The 5,581-nt window shown below is 37.1% G+C and overlaps 1 protein-coding gene across 3 annotated transcripts in view; it reads left to right on the forward strand.

The window, feature by feature from the left end:
- Nucleotides 1-202: 202 nt before the first annotated feature.
- LOC101858769 (myocyte-specific enhancer factor 2A) overlaps nucleotides 203-5,581 on the forward strand; it is a 197,433-nt gene continuing 192,054 nt past the window's right edge. For 2 of the 3 annotated variants that reach the window (XM_005094234.3, XM_035968721.1), the window contains exons 1-2: nucleotides 203-351; nucleotides 1,704-1,880. The gene's annotated coding sequence lies outside the window, so the exon portion shown is untranslated. The remainder of the gene's footprint in view (nucleotides 352-1,703; nucleotides 1,881-5,581) is intronic. The other variant, XM_013080208.2, reaches the window with a different exon arrangement.

The raw sequence follows: 5,581 nt of genomic DNA on the forward strand, positions 1-5,581 counted from the left end.
GTACTTAGAAACCAGAATTTTTGTTCCTCCGCGCAAGAACTTTTTCTTCTTTGTTTTACTTTAGAAACTTTGTAGCAGTGTTTTACACAATTGTTTGGTATCACAACATCGGGGTTTATTTTTTTTTACTCATGCACTCTGATTTTGAAGCTTTTTAAAGACGTTCCGAATCAAAACATTGCGGATGAATCTACTGGTAACATCCAGCTTATTTATACATGAGGAGTCTATTTTACTCTTCCGAAAATAAACCGCTTGCAGATATAGGCCCTATTCACCTCAAAACGGCTCACTTGTCTGTAAAAATAGAAACCCTGAAGTTATTTTGGTTCAATTCATGGATTTATGCGGGTGAGACGATTTTCTATTTTCCGCCGCTATGTTTGTATTAACTACACGGAGATAGCGCAGGGCAAATGGTACTAAAATTCGGCTAGAAATCTTATAGTGGGGACTCGGGCTTTCGTGGAACCGTGTTATTCTGAAAGTTCCTTCTCCCGCCATCCTTGTGTGGATTATCATTTCTTGTGTGGATCTAGAATCTAGATCTGCATCGTCTTTTCCTTTCTCTGTGACCCTAGAAGCTGTGATGGAGTTCTTGTGGATGTTTCCGATAATTGTAACCTCTCCTCGATTTGGCCGTTTTTGGTTTTTGGATTTTGTTTCCTTTGTGCGGAACAGCTGTTGCGTCTACATTTGTGTTTTTGTTCAGCTTTAAACTGTTTAAAGAATATTATTGCTCCCAGTGCCTGTTTTGAAATTCCGTTCACCAGGCTTTAAAAAAAAATTATTATTATTTCAACAGTATTGTCAATCATCGGCAGTACGCATTATGAAAATTACATATAGGCCTACATTGGTATTGATAATTAGCCTAAATTATTTTTTTAAAGCACTAAAACGTTTTCCTGCAATATCTGAATCTTTTATTATTATTACATATATTATTATTATTATAATAGTGCTGTTGTTGTGTTGCCATTCTTTTGCTTTTTTATATTGCCGAGGTAAATAGATTTAGGAAAGCATCTTGTAAATCTGTAGGCCTACATTAATAATCGAATGCAATAATGTCCATAAGGCTCCGTATAATTTATACCTTCTTCTGCCATCGACCCCGCCTCTTTTCAATCCTGTTTTCCTCCGATTGTAGGGCCAACATTTTCTCTTTCTCCGAGTACCCCCCCCCCCCCCCCCCGCCCCGCCCAACACCCTTTCCACCCAACCCACGCACATCTATATAGGCCTACATACACACATAGACAAACAAACACATCCACACACCACACGCGCACACGCGCGCACAACCACGTGCGCGCGCGTGTACACACACGCACACACAGACACACACACACACACTCACACACTTGCATTTCTCAGTCCCAGTTTCAATTTTTATGACAAGAGAATATGAATAATGGGCTTATGATCATGGATGATTATATGGTTTGATTGTAGATCTAAGTGGTTCCTTTTGTGTTGATTTCATTTTTAAATATATATATGTAAATTTAAAAAAAGATAAAGTCTAAGTTATCACTCTGTCCAACTAAAATTAGATGTATGTTGCAGGTCCTCCAGTACATGTAGTATGTTTCTAATCTATGTAGATCTAGCCTTCCCATTACTCATAATCTTGTGAATTTAATTTTGAAACCAACTTAAAAAGAGTTAGTACATTACTCTGACTTTGATTTCTTCAGGTGGTTCCCGCAAGGCAGCCAGCACTGAGAACTCAAGTACCATTTGACTGCAAATCTGTGGAATTTGTGGACCATTCCGAGGAAATAACATAGTCTAATAGAAAGGAGAAGAAAGGTCAAAGAGAACCTACTCACTTTGCTTCTCATTCTGCATGGTGCTTCTGTAATTGTATTGAGGTAGGTAGTTCAATTGATGTGTCAGCGTTTTGTCTTTGTAGAATGTTTCCAAGATTTATTCCTCCCCCCCCCCCCTTTTTTTTTGAGAGGGGGACCTTGGGACCTGTGGGGAAGGGAACTGAATTCATCCCTAGTAGATTTTTCTTTCTTGATCATAAATCCATCAGGTAGAGAGAGTACTCTTTAGTAGCCCATATATTCAATGAGATACTACGATTTTTATGTCACAATATTGGTTGCTTGTTCTTTTCAGATATCCAAAATATGTTGCGAACCTCTCAGTTGTAGGCCTACCGTTTCGGAACAAATAGATTCTATATCCTGCACTTTCAGATTTTTAGCCAACTTGTGAAAATAAAAAATTTTCTAAGGCTGGTCGCATATTTTACCTCCTTCCTGAAAACTTGTCCAAAATCATTATAACAGGACTTCGTATTTTCCAGGTGATATACCGTTATACATTTGTTGATAAAAATAAAACCGCATGGTAAGACTGATTGCTGGATCTTCTTCTTCTCTGCTTTCCCCTGTGAGATCGCAGAGGTAGTTGCACTGCTGGTTCTTCATCTTGTAGTTCGACTGATTTATATGTATCGTGTGACAGATTTTCCTACTATATAAGACCCCTTGCTTTTAGACAGCCTCAATGATTTCAAAGGTACTCTGTATTTTTTATAGTGACTAAATTATTTTCAGTTTTGGTAGGAGTCAAATTTTGAATTCTGCCCTGGTGGCCATCAAAGCCTGCTCTTATCAATTTTAGGACTACCAAAGAATTTTTTATGTGCACAACTTGCATAGGGAACTCAAGATTTTTTTCCCTTTTCCAAGAAGGCTAGATGTTCAATCTCACCTATTCTAAGATCGGGGACAATAAGAAGGAGTCAGGAATAACCGTAGAAAGAGTCAGGAGTAAGGGAGAGAGGAGAGGGGGGTTGAGGAAGGGGGGGAAAAGTGATGATGAAAGCAGATGACAACAGGACTAGAGGATAGGACAAGATTTGAGAGAAAATTCTGAGAAGAACATTTTTTTCGTCGTTGGCAGGTTTCGATTTCCGGACCTTTAGACTGAGAAGCAAATGCCACACCTTTAGAATTTGAGATTCCCATTGAAGGATTATTTTAGAGTGATTCCCCTGCCATGATGATGATATTCAGTACAGGCTTATCATTAAAAGTCGATTGTTTAGTTGTTTTGTATGAGAGCCAATGGCCATGGTTTCATTCCTATGCTGATATTACTGGGCTGTGGGGTAACTCTGTTGACTTTGGCAACTTTCATGTCATAATTCACCATCTTTTGCCATCCATATAAAAATCACCGATTATTGATAATCTCGTTGTTACCTACCTGTTTGCATGTCCGCAAAAGCTTGAGGTGAAATACGAAGGTTGCATTTTTAAAAAGCAATAGAAGGAAAGAAAAATTCATATTTGATTCTAAATATGGGTTGGGAAATTTGGGTTGCAGTAGCATGTACAATACAGCACAAAATTAGTATTCAACGACACACCCTGTGAACCTCTACTCATACATTTCATGGCCATTGCTTGCTTGTAATAACAGCCCATCTTATTTGTTTTCAAGCTTACTTCCAAATTGGTATTTTTTATTGAGTTCATGAAATTTAATAAATTAATTGTAGCTTAGTTTTTGTAGTGTTTGTCAGCACATTCTATCCATTCATTACCTGCCAGTTATTTGGAGACAATGCAGGTTACTCTAAAGGTTTATCTCATTTATCCCCAAAATCATTTCACTTCTAAGGAATGTAAATAAAAAGGTGCTTGAAAGTCTGTAAGCAGTGCTTTTCTAATAAACAGTGGTTTCTATTTCCCACACCAGTTATAGGGATGCTTTAGCAGCCGGTGTCGCTAAAAAAAGTCCAATAGTACCAAATCATGATTTCTATGTTGTTTCGAGCTTATTATAGGCAGCTATCGTTGCTGTGTATCAATTTTTTTTACTATTTGAATTGTCTTTTGTACCTCTTTTCATTATTATTTTTTTTCTAACATAGAATGATTATAATCACAATTAGAAAATAAAGAAAAACAATTTTTTTTCTCTTAAAATTTACACTTCCAATTTGGCTTTAAATTGATATATATGATCACTCTTCTTAATCCATTTGCATGAAAGTCAGCCAGCTTACTAAGAACATAATCATGCTGTAACTTTAAGGACCTAATAATAGACGTTTTGATGAACCTATCTTGAAAATTGACAAAATACATCTCACTAAAGTTTGACAATACCAAAGCTATTTTTACTAATTTTCAGTGATAATTCTGATAATCACATGTATATGAAAGCTATATCAATTATCCTAGTACAGTGTGCATGATTGTCTAATATGGTTTAACATCTTTATTACCTTGAAAAAATCATGAAAAACTCAAGACCTATAATTTTTTTCATAATTTAAAAAAAACTTTGCCACCCTTCAAAAAGTATTGAACGTGCAAGATTAGAACCATATTTTAACTAATGAAAGAGAATTTTGTTTCACTTTCACTGATAAAATTATGGTTTGTTTCTATCTTAAATGATAATTTATTTCATGGATTTTTCAAGATAGTGACTCTTTCTCAGTGGGGAGTTTTCAAAACTCCCGATTCCTTTCACTCAATCTCTTGAGAGATAATAATATTCATATTTATGTTTGTTTAGGTCTTGTCCCTTTCTTTAATAACCCAGTGGTATTGAAAGGGGGTGTAAAATGCTGGCTGTACTAGAGTATAAGTCTTTTTAACTTTGATGTTGCGGTGATTATTATCGAGTTATTAGTTTGTCGCCTTTAAAAAAAAATTCTTTCGAAATATGTACCTCATGGAAGTTATCCCAATGTGAGGCAACATTGTTTAAAAATGACTGCTTGTTATATATAGTTGTGAACGTTCATAGCCTTCAGTTTCAGGTCTGAAAAGTAGTATCTTAGAACTAATACACTCCCTCTTTTTGCACCCCCACGCTCAAGACCAAGCATTAAGAACATGCGAAATAAATTTGGTTCTTCTGTGGATACTACTATTTCTTGAAGTTTGTTATGATTAGACGGCATTTGGGCGGGAACAAAAGAAACGGAAGGGGGGAGTTGGTAGTTCTACAAGAAAAATTTACTCTACCCTGCTTATTCAGTGAGGGTCTTGGGTTGTTGTTGTTTTTACGGCGCTGGCAACTGCATACGGTCATATTTTGAACGCACAGAACACATAGAGCATTTTCGGTTTGGTAGGATTTAATTTTGAATTTTGTTAGGGTGGCGGCCGAGACCTATGATTTTAGGAACACCAAGGGATCTTTCACGTGCGGAACTTGCACACGGGGACTCTGCCCCCTTATTCGAGAAGGCTAGGATGTTAGATCTTACCTACCCAAAGACCAGAAGAAAATTTTTCGTCGCAGTCAGGTTCCAAACCAAGGACCTATTTGAATAAGAGGCGAACACCGTGCCTCTGGACCACAAGAGGCCCCATTTACTGAGTTTATCGTACTTTGTTTTCGGAACAAGACTCAACGTCTGTCACTAAGTTCGCTCGTCTGCTAATTTGCTGGCTGGTTGAGCTAAATCGCCTCTCATGACAAAAGTACTAGGTTCGAACCCGGTTCAAGACGGCATGTCCACATTTTTCTTTTTGTCTTCTACTTTTTCTACTTTTTCCTCTTCGACCTTTCCTTTTTCTATGTTTACCCCCCC

The sequence above is a fragment of the Aplysia californica genome, unplaced genomic scaffold, assembly GCF_000002075.1.
Source record: "Aplysia californica isolate F4 #8 unplaced genomic scaffold, AplCal3.0 scaffold00078, whole genome shotgun sequence".
Taxonomy (NCBI): Eukaryota; Metazoa; Mollusca; class Gastropoda; order Aplysiida; family Aplysiidae; genus Aplysia; species Aplysia californica.